Source organism: Arvicanthis niloticus, chromosome 8 (assembly GCF_011762505.2).
Source record: "Arvicanthis niloticus isolate mArvNil1 chromosome 8, mArvNil1.pat.X, whole genome shotgun sequence".
Taxonomy (NCBI): Eukaryota; Metazoa; Chordata; class Mammalia; order Rodentia; family Muridae; genus Arvicanthis; species Arvicanthis niloticus.
This window is the reverse complement of record NC_047665.1, coordinates 63,299,901-63,312,948: the sequence shown is the minus strand read 5'-3', so window position 1 is coordinate 63,312,948 and position 13,048 is coordinate 63,299,901. Positions and strand designations below refer to the sequence as shown.

The window sequence follows — 13,048 nt, the reverse complement described above, 5'->3', positions numbered from 1 at the left end:
TAAAATTATCAAAGGATGATTTTTTTTTAAAGTCTTTTACCTTAGGAGAACAGAGAAAGCCTGCCTGCCTGCCTCTCTCCCATCCCAAGCTAGGGAGTCACATCTAGGAATGTGTGTGTGTGTGTGTGTGTGTGTGTGTGTGTGTACACGTGCGTGTGTGAGTATACACATGATGTGGGGAGGCAGTGGTCAATGTCAACTGTGTGGAGTTGGTTCTCTCCTCTCATCTTTCCATAGGTTTCAGGAATGGAGCTCAGGTCATCTAGTTTGTACCACTTGAGCATTTACCAGCTAAACTATCTCACCAAGGTCACTTTATCATCCTTATTGCCCTCTTTATCATCCTTACTTTTCTTTAGAAAGCTAAGCATAGGTAGGCTCTCTACTGTCCTTATCAGTTGTGTTGAAATTTTCTTTTTTCTTTTTTCTTTCTTTCTTTCTTTCTTTCTTTCTTTCTTTTCTTTTCTTTTCTTCTTCTTCTTCTTTTTTTTTTCAGTACTAAGCATTGACTCTAAGGCCTTTGCACTCTAGGAAAGTTCTACCACTGAGCTAACCCACAACAGGTGCTGAATTCCTTGGTTCTCGGCCAGCTCTGAACATAACCAGACTCTAGAGTAAGAGATTTCTCTTCCTTTTCATGATCCCTAAGATATCCTAAGGTTCTTCATTGAGAGGGACTTAAAGGGCTGAGTTCAGAGTTGCCAATACTTGGACTGCAAGTCTACATCTTGTAACACTAGCCAAGACTCCAGAGCTTCTGAAGTAAGAGACAGTCTAAGCCTGAAAACAGGCCAGATGGAAAGCCAGAGAGCCAAAGAAGAGCACGAATGAAGGCTGCCCCAGGAGGACAGAAGGCATCATGGGCGAGCATAACCAGACAGTGTGAAATGAGTGAAAGCAGAGTCTGACCACCGAGCCGAAGGCCTCAGAACTGGGACCTGTAATGAAGATGAGCGGTAAGCTTCAGTGGGGAGGAAGGGAAGGAAGAGTGAAGCAATTGTCACGAGGCACCCGCAATACAAAGATAAACCGCAGGGTTTGGGCCTTGGAGGTCAGCTCTGTCCAAGTATTGATCAAAGCGTGGTGCCTCATGAAGCCTTTGAGGCTTAAGAGTTTGATCAAAGTGAGTTAAAGACCACAGACAGCACCCTAAAGCACTGCAGACTCTCGGTGTCTCTGGAGCTAAGGAGTAATTCTAACTGCACCATCCTAAGGGACACACTTGATTTTACAACTCAATGAAAACTGAGTGTTAAGGCCATGCTTGCTCACCACTGCTGAGATGGGGGTGGGGGTGGCCCTCTCACTTTGAGGCACCATCTCCCTCACTGACTTTCTGTCCAGTGTTGTTCTTGCCCAGCTCCAGAATCATTGCCCCTTAGGCAATGTACATGCAGGCCCCATCTCAGGCTATTTTCTATTTGCTAAAACAAAGCACCTTGGGCTGAATAATTTACAAAGAATAGAGGCTTATTTGGTTCATACATCTGGAAAAGGGTCTCTTGCACCTACATAACATGGCAGAATGGAACAAGACTGAACAATCAGGAGTCAACCCAGGTTTCTTTCAGAGACCTGAACCTGACCTACCCACTAATGCCAATAATCTCAGCAAGTCCTTACTTTGAAAGTGATCAGTTTGTGAGCTTATAGATTCGATTTCGTTCAAGCCAGCGGTAAGGTAAGGACTTGGCTTTGTGCTCTGCCGTTTAAGACAATGGTAGGAGGAGATGCTGAGGTTAATACCTTGAACTTAGAACAATTGCTTTACCATCCCCTGCATATTAGTAATTCGTTAAAAGGTCATAGAATCTCCATTAACTGTTTCCCACATTCTTCCCCAGTGAGTTTTAATACACCCCACCTTTTCTTCTTTTATCTCCTACAATGGGTGCATTGCCTAAGACCTCTGACAATGCTTTTCCTCATCCATCTGGCAAAGTTCCTGGGCTTTGGCCTTCTGTCTTGCCATCACAGAGGACATACTCTGCTATAGTTGTTTCTGGGCCAAAGTTGCTCCCAAAGGATATAAAGAGCAGTGTGTCCGACGTCCAATGATGAGACTCCAGTGTCCTCAGGGCTCCGAATGTAGAGAATCTGGGCCAATGTCAGTGTAGGGTTTCTCATACTTCCCCTTGCCTTTCTCAGACACTGTCACATGTGGGTAGCTTGTGATAAAAGCTGTGTACAGTCTAGGAAGACACTAGGCATATCAGCTCAGCCCAGGTGTGTGCCCCAGCCCCAGCAGCTGGAACCACAATGAGTAACTAATACTTCTTATTCTTGGAGAGTCATGGGGTGGGGGACGGTGGAGAGATGGACCGCTGGTTAAGAGCACATACGAGTTTTGCAGACTTAAGTTTGGACCACAGTGATCCTGCTGGGCGGCTCATGATCACCTGTCATTCCAGCTCTGAGTGGATTCAGCATCCTCTACCGATCTCTGAAGGTGCTTGCACATGTGTGCACAACCCTGTTTCTCTCTCCAGCATAAGCATAATTAAAAATAAAAATAAATCCTTAGAAAAGAGGACTGAACTTCCCCTGAAATCTGTGTGATCAGCACATAAGGTAAAGGCGATGATGGGACTTTCATGTCTACTTGGTTTGGGGCTAGGGTCTCCCTAGAGCTCATGTGTTGTCCTTTCTCACATGATTTCTCCTTGCAAACAGATAGCACTGTGCATGACAGAAAGATTCTGGGTTGGTTTCTAGCATCACCCCATCACTTAAAAAGGACAAACCATGCATCCCTCAAAGCTTGGATTCCACCACTTCTTTCCAGGATTGCTGTGAGACCAGAGGGGGTCAGGCCACACGAACTCTGCAATGTGTTTTATACACCCTACAGTTTAGTGTTGGGATTGGCATGTCTTTCTCTTGCTCCCCTTATTCCTGGCCTTAGGGTTCTACTGCTGTGAAGATGCCATGACCAAGGCAACTCTTTTTTTTTTTTAATGAATGAGGCAATTTATTAACCCAGCATCCTTTGTTCTAATGCTTCTTGTTGGCAGCTGCCACCTGTCCAGCAATTCTGTCCAGATCTCTCTGTCCCTGGCATGTTAGCTTGCAGCCCCCATCTTGGTCCTTTTCCACCATTTTCAGCCCCTCTAGGGCTTGGAGGACCCAGCGGGCCACACTGTTAGAGCTTCTGCTGAAGTGGCTGGGCATGACACCGTTTCTCTGCAGTCCTCCGTAGATCTTGGTCATGGAACCAACCCCTGCACCACCACGGAGGTACAAGTGCCGTGCTGTGGAAGCAGCTCGTGTGTAGAACCAGTTCTCATCATATGGGGCAAGCTCTTTGTTTGGCAATCTTGACTGTGTTCACCCATTCAGGGACTTTAAGCTTCCTGGACTTTTTGAGGAAGGCTGCCAGAGCTCTGACGAACTCCTGCTGGTTAAAGTCTTTTAAAGTAACTCCAGGCATTGTGCAGCCTCCGTGCTGCCAGCCAGGGGAAAGGGACACCAAGGCAACTCTTATAAAGGAAAACCTTTAATTGGGACTGGCTTACAGTTTAGAGGTTTAGTCCTTTATCATCATGATGGGACACTTGGCAGCATCTAGGCAGACATGGTGCTGGAAAGGTAGCTGAGAGTTCTAAATCTGGATGGGCAGCAGATATATCTATATCTATATCTATATCATCTATATCTATATCTATATCTATATCTATATCTATATCTATAGAGACAGACAGACAGACAGACAGACAGACAGACAGAGACTGGGGCCTGGCTTGAACATCTAAAACCTCAAATCCCAATCCAAGTGACATACTTCCTCCAACAATATCATCACCCCATGCTCCTACAGTACACGTGACCCTTACATTCTGTACAGGGCTCAACTTCTCTTGGCATCATCAGTATCCTATTAAAAAACAAGACACTAGTAAGGTCTTGGTCTTCTACTCTCTCAGTACATCTTGTTGATTCCTTTACTTACCCATTAGAACAAAGATGGTGAACTTCAAAAAGAACACAGTCCTCTCCCTTAGGAAGGTATCTGGCTCCCATTAAAAAAAAAAAGTCCTTATTGATGAGTAACTGACCCCAAGGAGCCATTGGTACCAAACCCCTTCCTCGGTGCTTAGAGAACACTGAGGAAGAGGAGGCAGAGAGACTGTAAGGTCCAGAAGCTAAGGATGAACTATGTAAAACACTGACTCCTGGACAAGTCCAGGCCTTTGTGCTAGTAAAGGCACTGAGGCTGTGGTTACCTGAACAAGACCTACACAGGGTCAAGCCAACCTATGTGCCAGCCCAGATGGGAGACAGAATCATAGAGTTCCATACCTAGCTGAGAAGTTTTGCAAACTGAGGGCTTCTGGGATAGAGAGAGTCAGTGTTCTTGGCGGAATGGCTCCTGTTGGGACACCCATGCCTCAGTCCTTAGCCCACATCTATGAAGACAAGGACAAGAGTGATTGGACTTAGTAGGCTATGAAAGGAGGTTATGAAGTTGGGAGGGGGGTCTAGGAAGGGTAGAAGTGGGGAAGGGGTAGTGGTAAGATGAAAATATGTTGTACCCATGTATAAAATTATCAAAGGATGATTTTTTAAAAGTCTTTTACCTTAGAAGAACAGAGAAAGCCTGCCTGCCTGCCTCTCTCCCATCCCAAGCTATGGAGTCACAGCTAGGAATGTGTGTGTGTGTGTGTGTGTGTGTGTGTGTGTGTGTGTGTGTTAGAGAGAGAGACAGAGAGAGAGAGAGAGAGAGAGAGAGAGAGAGAGAGAGAGAATTGCAGCTCTGTGAATGTCACATGTTTCTTGTTGACGCCTATCTTTCAACCAGGGCCACACACACAGCAATCTGTTTTAAAAGTCTCCATCAGCGACTGTGCCAGCTCTCACTGAGAGCAAGGACCACTGGGGTGATAGCTTATAACAAGCTCTGAGTTCTAGGAAAAGAGCTCAGGTTTCATATGTTAACCTTGCAGGTTTGAAGCTGCCTCTGTGACACCAAAAATAGGAAGAAGAGTCAGGGTCACAAAGGGATAGTATTCTAAAGACCGAAAATTTACAAGATCATCAGAAATCCCAACAGAGGTTGTGGACAGCTGAAATGTACAGAGAAACGGAGAGCATCATTGAAGGGACATAAGTACAGTGATGTCGGGCCGCCCAGGCCTGTGATCCCTGCTTCATGGGAGCCTGAGGTGAAGGACTGTGAGTTCAAAGCCTGCCTGGACTACAGAATGAGCTCATGGCCAGCCTGTGTAACTTTGGAAGCATTAGCTCAGTGATAGAGCATGTGGGTAGCCCTAAATTCAATCAACAGCACTGACACACACACACACACACACACACACACACACACACACACACACACACACACACACACACAGAGCTGTGGCTTTCTAGTTTGGGATGAGAGAGAGGCGGAAGCTTCCTTCAAAACTGATTTTTCCACTCCTAGGCAACATTGGGTTCTGAATCCTGAAAGACCAAGGCTTTTCACTAAGAAGTATTAAGGCCTAATGTAAAATGTTAAGGCCTAGGTTAACTGTTACCTGTCTAGCCTGCCGTTTCGTGCTGTTACTACTAATATTATAAGGGAAGTTTCTCATTTGCTTACTGTTGTTACTAGGATGTTCTGTGCTTTGCTGTTCTTGGAAACCAGTCACAACAGAAGGCAGTCAGAACTGCTTTGTATAGTTACCCACAATAGGCTTGGACCCAAACCAACCACCCGGCAGCACTTCCTGCACCTGTGTGTAAGCTTTATGGTCTTTGCCTTTCTAAGCTGCTCCTAGGATGGACCCAGCCATTGCAGAAACACCTATGTCTATATAAGAAGCTATTTGGAATAAGACTCCTATTTTGAGTAAGGGTCAGGTAAAGTTTAAATTTCCAAGACCTCCCTGGAAACAGACATCTGTTTGGCAGAAAGAGACATATACATGGAAAACTGACCTCCTGGCTAGCAAGTTAAGACATGAATGTTAGGAAAGGCAAGTCCCCAACCAATGGGAACAGGGCAAGTGTATTTCAAAACTGTTATTTCTAAGGAAGTCCCCTATCCCTCTATTCTGACTGGTGGAATAATTTGACACAGATGTTTATGGATTTTAGACTTAAAAACCCTATAAGATTTTAACTCAGTGTCCTAGACAGCTCTGGAGTCTACTCTGTGGTACTGATTGGTCAGACCCCTGCCTCTTTCCTTAGAATCCTTGACCTGTCTCCAGCTCTGGCCTGTTGTTAAGCTTGGACATCTTTTCTTTAATAAACTGTCTCCTTTCCTGTTACTGTATATGTGTCTCTGCCAAAATCTTTTTCTAGGATATGAGGAACCTGGTAATCACCGCAGGTACCCTCCAAATTCAGATCTGTGCCAATAACAAGCTGCCAAGCTGCCAGGCATGTGGTAAGACTTACACCTAAATGCCTTCCAATGTCTCCATCTTCCTTAACAAAGACACCCATGTCACCAGAAAAAAATTTATTTCTCTTTTTTCCCTTCTCCTCCTCCTTTTGTTATGTTTTCTTTTTTACTATGGCGTTTGTAAATGGTGGGAAAGCTCTTGTGGAAGGTGTCCTCGTCGGATTTGTCAACCTGACAAATCCTAGAGTCATCTGATAGTTCTATTGAGAAGTTGCATAGATCAGATTGGCTTGTGCACATGAGCATGTATGTGTGTGCCTGTGCGTGCATGTGTGATGCATGCATGTGCGTGCGTGTGTGTGTGTGTGTGTGTGTGTGTGTGTGTGTGTGTGTGTGTGTGTGAAATAGAGGGCTGGAGAGTGTGCCAGCAAGCATCATTCCTCAAGTTCTTGCTTGATTCTCTGCTATGACTTCCTTTAATGCCTGTGACCTGGAAATGTGAGTCAAATCAATGCTTTACCCACATCAGTTGGTTTTGGTTGGGGTGTTTAATCATAGCAACAAAGAAGTAAATCTAGCAAGATAGCAGATGCCAGCCTGTGGGCACCACATCAAAGCTCTGCCTTCCCCCTTCTTTTGCCTCCTCAGCTTATGGTACCCTATGGCAACAGACTCTTTCATCTGTATTACTGGGACAAGTGCTGGGCTTCTGCTGGTGCAAAGAAACATGTGCACCAGCCGCTAGGATGTTTGCATTAGACTCGGAGACTCATGCAGATCCACAGCTGCTGGGCCCATGCAAACCTAGCTGACAAGATGATGGGTCCCGCTGGGGACTTTTCTCTGCTAACCTGAGGAAAGGAGAGAATGATTGAATGTGTAAACAGAGGTAGAATGGAGCACCATAGAGTAGGAAAGGACAGTTTATCTTATTCCTACTGCCTATTGTGACCTAAGGCACAAACAGGGGTCATCAATACAGCAGAGCTGTCCCCTTTGCCATTTCTTCCCACTGTATCCTATCGTTGTAGAAAGCCGTGAGGGTCTGAGCATAAGGTGCTCCAGACCATTTCCTCTGAATCTTCTAAGTCCAGCTGCCTGGTGTACCTTCCAGCTTTCAGCTAAACTTCCTTGTCTTCCAACTTGTATCCAAGCCAGATTGCGTTACAGTAAAGCATTGGCATCTTTTTTTTTTAGATTTTCTGATTGAGCCTGCCTCAATTCTTTTTTTTTTTATTTATTTTTTTTATTGGCTATTTTATTTACATTTCAGATGCCATCCCCTTTCCCCATTTCCACTCCCTAGAAAACCCCTATTCCATCCCCCCTCTCCTTTTTGCTTTTATACAATTTTTTAATGTTAATCAAAGGTTTTATAAGTTTGGTAATGCTCAGTAACAAGATGCCCATAGAATCAGAAGTGTAACCCAATACCCAACCTAGATATATCAACTATCTTTGACTGGCGGAGACACGTGAACATCTGCCTCCATGCTCCCCCACTCGTCACCTAACTCCTCCTCTCCTTACTCCTCCCACCTTAGTTCCTCCTACATTTTACCCTTCCTGTTAAGATAAAACTTTTCTCTCAAAATACAATTAGAGCATAACTATACCAATTTATGTCAGTAAGGTACAAGATAGACCCAATAACCAGTCCATCATTTTGTTGACTAAGCAGAACCTCTGTCATCTCTCCTAACTAAAACACTTAGTTCTGAACCTGGCTTTTTTCTTGGCTTTAGAATGAATGTCAGCTGAAAACCATCTTCTCAAATCTTTTCTCTCAAAGTAAATAGCTGGGATTGGCTATAAGACTATAAGTCTTCAGCCCCGTCAGAAATCCAGAATGACTGAGTTAACAGAAATTATGGGAAGCACAAAACATAGCTTCTAAAACTTAGCCAATTTATAGAGACCTCTGAATAGCTGGACAGTCCCTATACTACAAAATATTGGAGCATCTGATCTTCAGCCTTCTGGCCCAGGATTATCTGACAGACCTTAGTGATGCAGAATTATTAAGGGCTGATTACTCTGTCTTGGCAGATATAATCAGTCTACTATTCTGCAAGTGTGTCCTTTTTTGGGCAGTGATTTGTCTGTAGATGGAAAGAGGCAATTCTTGCCTAGTGGCTGTATCACCACAACTGGAGTAACTCCAAGATGCTCAATTTCTTCTTAAAATCCAAGACAGGAAGCTGTCAGGAACAGACAGGTCTCTAATCAAAATGAACATTAATACAGAAATGTTTATAACGTCAATTCTGTGGACTTCTGACATTTTGAAAACCAACTATCCATGTAAGGCAATCTGGACTGTTGTCTGTTAACTCCTCTCAGCTACTTCTAAATAAAATATAGAAAACACCCTAACAATAAACTCAGAGCCATGCGATTGCTATAGGCCCTTAACTCACAGGCTAACCATCTCAAATCAGTTAGAAAAGTTGAAGAAAGACTGGGTTTAAGCCTTGTATTCCTAAATGTGTTATATAGGCACAATGCCTATGAGAGTAACAATATTAATCTCACTTTTATATCAATAAGAAGCTCATACCAATGAAAACCTTAAATTTGAAATCAAAGTAAATTTTGTACCATTTAAGAAATTATAACTTCATCTTGATAATAATTATACATATTTCTACCAATAGGTTATGGCTATGCAATAAATCCTAGCTAATCCTCCCTGTTCCAACAAAACCACTACTTTTCCCTAGAAAGACAGCCCAATATTAACCACTTCAGTCCCCAAGCCCAGGGAATAGGTGCACAGACTCTTTATTAACTTCTTCAAGCTGATTATGGGCATTGAGATATTAGAAGAGGGAACCTGCCCTGTATGCTGTATCTTGAGGGTATAGCATAGCGAGAGTTCAAATGAACTGAAGGTGAAGTTTCCAGCTTAAATTGCTACTTTCTTGGGACTACATCCTATAATGGTGGAGTGCAGGTACTCCCTGTGAGCATCTCTGCTAATTAAGACAGAAAGTATAAGGTTAGTGTAGTGTTTAGGTGAACATGTCAGCTGGATGCAGTGTAGACCCAGAACAATACAACCATCATTATCTTTTTCTTAGACTACTGTGGTCACCCCTATGTGGACACTGCCATCTTGGTTATCCACATACTTACTGTTGCTGTAGTTGATGTTGTTGCCCAGTGGTGGCAGTGTGAGTGAGTTCCTTGTTACTGTCCCAATGTTGTGGATTCTCAAATGAAACACACACACACACACACACACACACACACACACACACACACACACACAGCCTTATTTTTAATATGCCCTAAGCAGCTCAATGGCAGGGCCACTCCCAAACCTCCATGTAGCTAGCATACTCTCTCCTCTGATATTCCTGAATTATTACTTACTAAAACCTATATTTCATCCTGGTTACCCTGGCCTACAGCCCTCCTGGGCCATAATCCCTGATTCTTTCATTTTGACTGTGTCTCTGTCCTGCACTTCTCAGGCCTGATCATTCTGCTTCTTCGGCAAGGCAGTTCTAAATCCTCCCTTCTTCCCTGGGTTCCCTTGCCTGAGGAATCTAAAGTCCTGCCTCTGTCTCTCTGTCCAGCCATTGGCTGCTGGTAACTTTATTTGCCAGTCAGAACCAGCTTGGGTCAGGGACCCTCAGCATCTCACATGTGGAGTTCTCGTGCAATTCTGGGAACCCACAAAGCAAGCATTAAATCAAATCCAGCAACAAACTACTGTTAGGGTCCAAGAACTGCTGGAGGAAGTCCCCAGACTCAGAGAGAATGCAAATGCAATAAGTGTTTATTCTGCAGAGATTACCAGCATGCAGGGGTCAACCATTCATCAAAATGGCATCCCCAGACAAAGGCACACAAGCCTTAGGGGTATTTTAGCAAAGGTTAGGTAGTCTAAAACTTCATTGGTGGGTGCTAGGGAAGTTACCTGGGTTGGTTTCTGATTGGCTGCTATGTTAGTAGAAGCCTAGTCTGCTTCCCTGGCAAACCAAGACTTCTCCATTCCCAAGGTTTTGATTTCCTAGGGGACCGCTCACTACTATCGTTGTCCTCCTTACAGCGGCTGCATATTCAGTTGGTATCTTTCATTCTCCATGTGGCTGCTGTCTTTGGAGGTTCACCTTGTCAGTGGGCAGCTACACATTGATGTGTTAGTGTTTGGCAACTTACTGCAAACTAGAGAGAGCCTCAGTTGAGAGATTGCTGTTATCAGATTGGCCCATCAGCATGTATGTGGTGAGTTTCTATTGATCAGGGACCAGTGCAGGAGGGCACAGACCACTGTGGGTGGTGCCACCCCTAAGCAGGTGCTCATGGATTGAGTTAGAAAGCAATCTCAGCAAGCCACGGGGGGGGGGGGGGGGCAGGACAGTACGCAGTCCCCCTCAGCAGTCTCTGCTGTGGTTCCCGATTCCAGTGTGTGCCCGACTTTCCTGTGACAATCTGTGATGTAGAAGACAAAGCAAAAAAAAAAAAAAAAAAAAAAAAAAAAAAAAGTGTGTTTTTAACTTCGGATTAAAGGCAAACCCTCTGCCTGTTTCTCACCACCATCCGGTCTCCAGCTCCACCTTTCCCCACCATGTCTGAGCCCCCAGCTTCACGTTCTCTTCCATCTCTCCACCACTCACTGCATCTTTCTCATTTCTACATCACACATTGGTTCCCTGCAGTGGCACCTGTAGTAGGCACTCAAGTATTTTTCTTTGGGCTGCCCCTGGCCCAACAGGACTGGGGCAGGTACTTGGTTGTCTTTCTTCTGGCCTTCCCAGCCAGCAGAAAATAAAGTACTATTATCCCAAGCCCAAGAGTGAAAAATAATTAAGGAAAGACATGCCTCCTTTCATGTGGGAAAAGATGCCACTCTCTATATATTAACTCAATTGGTTTTTTTTTTTTAAGAAGATTGATTGACAAGGTGAACAATGTCTATCAGGGTCGGTGTTTACTCTGCATACATAACAGCTCCAGCCAGCCATGTCCTCTGTCAGTCCAGGAGCCAATTCCAAGGAAAGGCAAATACACTTTACTCATATGCCCTCTTTTGTCACCTTCAAGTATCTGTTGGCATGTGTGGACACTGTCACTGGCCGAATCGAGGCTGACCACAGTGGCAAGGACTACCTTGAAGGGAGTACCAAGGTTTGACCTTGCCTACTGAGGTTTAACCTTACCCTTATCACAGAGAGTCGACAGGTCACAGAGTGACAAGAGTGTGACAAATGCCCATCATTTACATCACAGGCAACTTGGTCTATATCTAGGGCTCTGGAAATAAAATATTATTTAAACTCTGCTTGGAGATCAGTGTCTTGAGGAAAAAAATTGAAATGACTAACCAACTATTAAGCAGACTCTAGGAAAGCTTTGCCAAGAAACCTCTGGGGAAACAACAACAAAGTTGTTACCCACTGTCCTCTTAAGAGTTAGAACAACTCCAAAGTCTAATGCCTGGTTCAGCCCCTAGAGTCACTGGGTAGTAGGCCCTTTCTCACAGAATCAAGTACAGAATAAACTTAAGGCAAATCCAACAAACCCTATACAAAAATGAAAACAAGGTTATACTCAGTCAAAAGAGTCTAACCTGAAAGACTGTGGACCCTAGACTGGCTCTTCCTTAAAACCTGAAAAGACAGACCTGTAGAACAGTGGGGTCATCAATGGAACAGACCTCTCCAAGTGGTCCTAAGTGCTGAGGACAGCATACCAAGGGACTGCCAGCAGCAGGCCAGGATAGACACATCTCAGAACCCTCGGCAGCTTCTTGTTAAAGAGAATGGTGTTTGGGACACTGAGAAGCAGAGACACATTCCTCCAGGGGACCTGCCATCTGAAATAAGGGACTGCCTGCAGTAGGCCAGGATGAAGACATCTCAGTAGTCCTCAGCAGCTCTTTGTAAAAACAAAACAAAACAAAACAAACAAACAAAACCTCCAAAAACAGTTGTTCCAATTTCTCCTGAACTTAGCCCTGGACAATGGCTGTATAGATTTTATTTGTGTGACTGTTGTTCAGTTGGCCTTGGTGTGCATAATTATTCTATTATATCTGACTTTCCTATTTCTTTCTCCTTCGGCTCTGATGAATTCTGTGAAAATAGATGTTCCTTGATGTAATGATTCTTAAACAATTAAAATTGAGGCACAGGGCACAGCACAGCACAGTCCTAATGGCCCAGGTTCGTGCTGTGTGTTCTCATCTTGGAAACAGTGCAATAACTGCACAGTGGTAGTTCCAGATTAATGTTTGACTTGCAAAGAAAGTTTGAATAAATTATTACAAAGTGAAATTGGACTCTAAGTAAAGAAAAAAAAACTATTGAAATTATGAAATAAGTTTTGCACAAGATTTGAGACTGGTTCCTGGATAAGAAAGTATAAAATACATAAAATTACATACTAGTAAAACTAAGTCAAAACACTGGGACCGAGAGTCATTGTGTGCAATGTGCAGAAACAGGAAGCTAGCAGAACTAAGTTAAGGGTAAACTTGATTCTTTCTGGCCACTGTCTGGCAGCTTTGCCCATGTCATTTATCATTAGAGCTTCACAGGAAAATGCAAGTAGCTGACCTCGGGATCTGAGCTCTGAAGTATAATAAATTAAAAGTTAAAGTTTAAATAATGATAAGTTTACAATTATTATTTTGGCTACAGGCCTGGGAATAGTGAAGCTTGAAACTTTGGGGGAAAACTGTAATTCTTGATTCTTTGAGGGATG

The 13,048-nt window shown here is 43.9% G+C and overlaps 1 pseudogene; it reads right to left on the bottom strand.

The window, feature by feature from the left end:
- Positions 1–2,951: 2,951 nt before the first annotated feature.
- On the bottom strand, positions 2,952–3,430 carry LOC117714150 (small ribosomal subunit protein eS19 pseudogene; annotated as a pseudogene).
- Between the last annotated feature and the right edge of the window lie 9,618 nt (positions 3,431–13,048).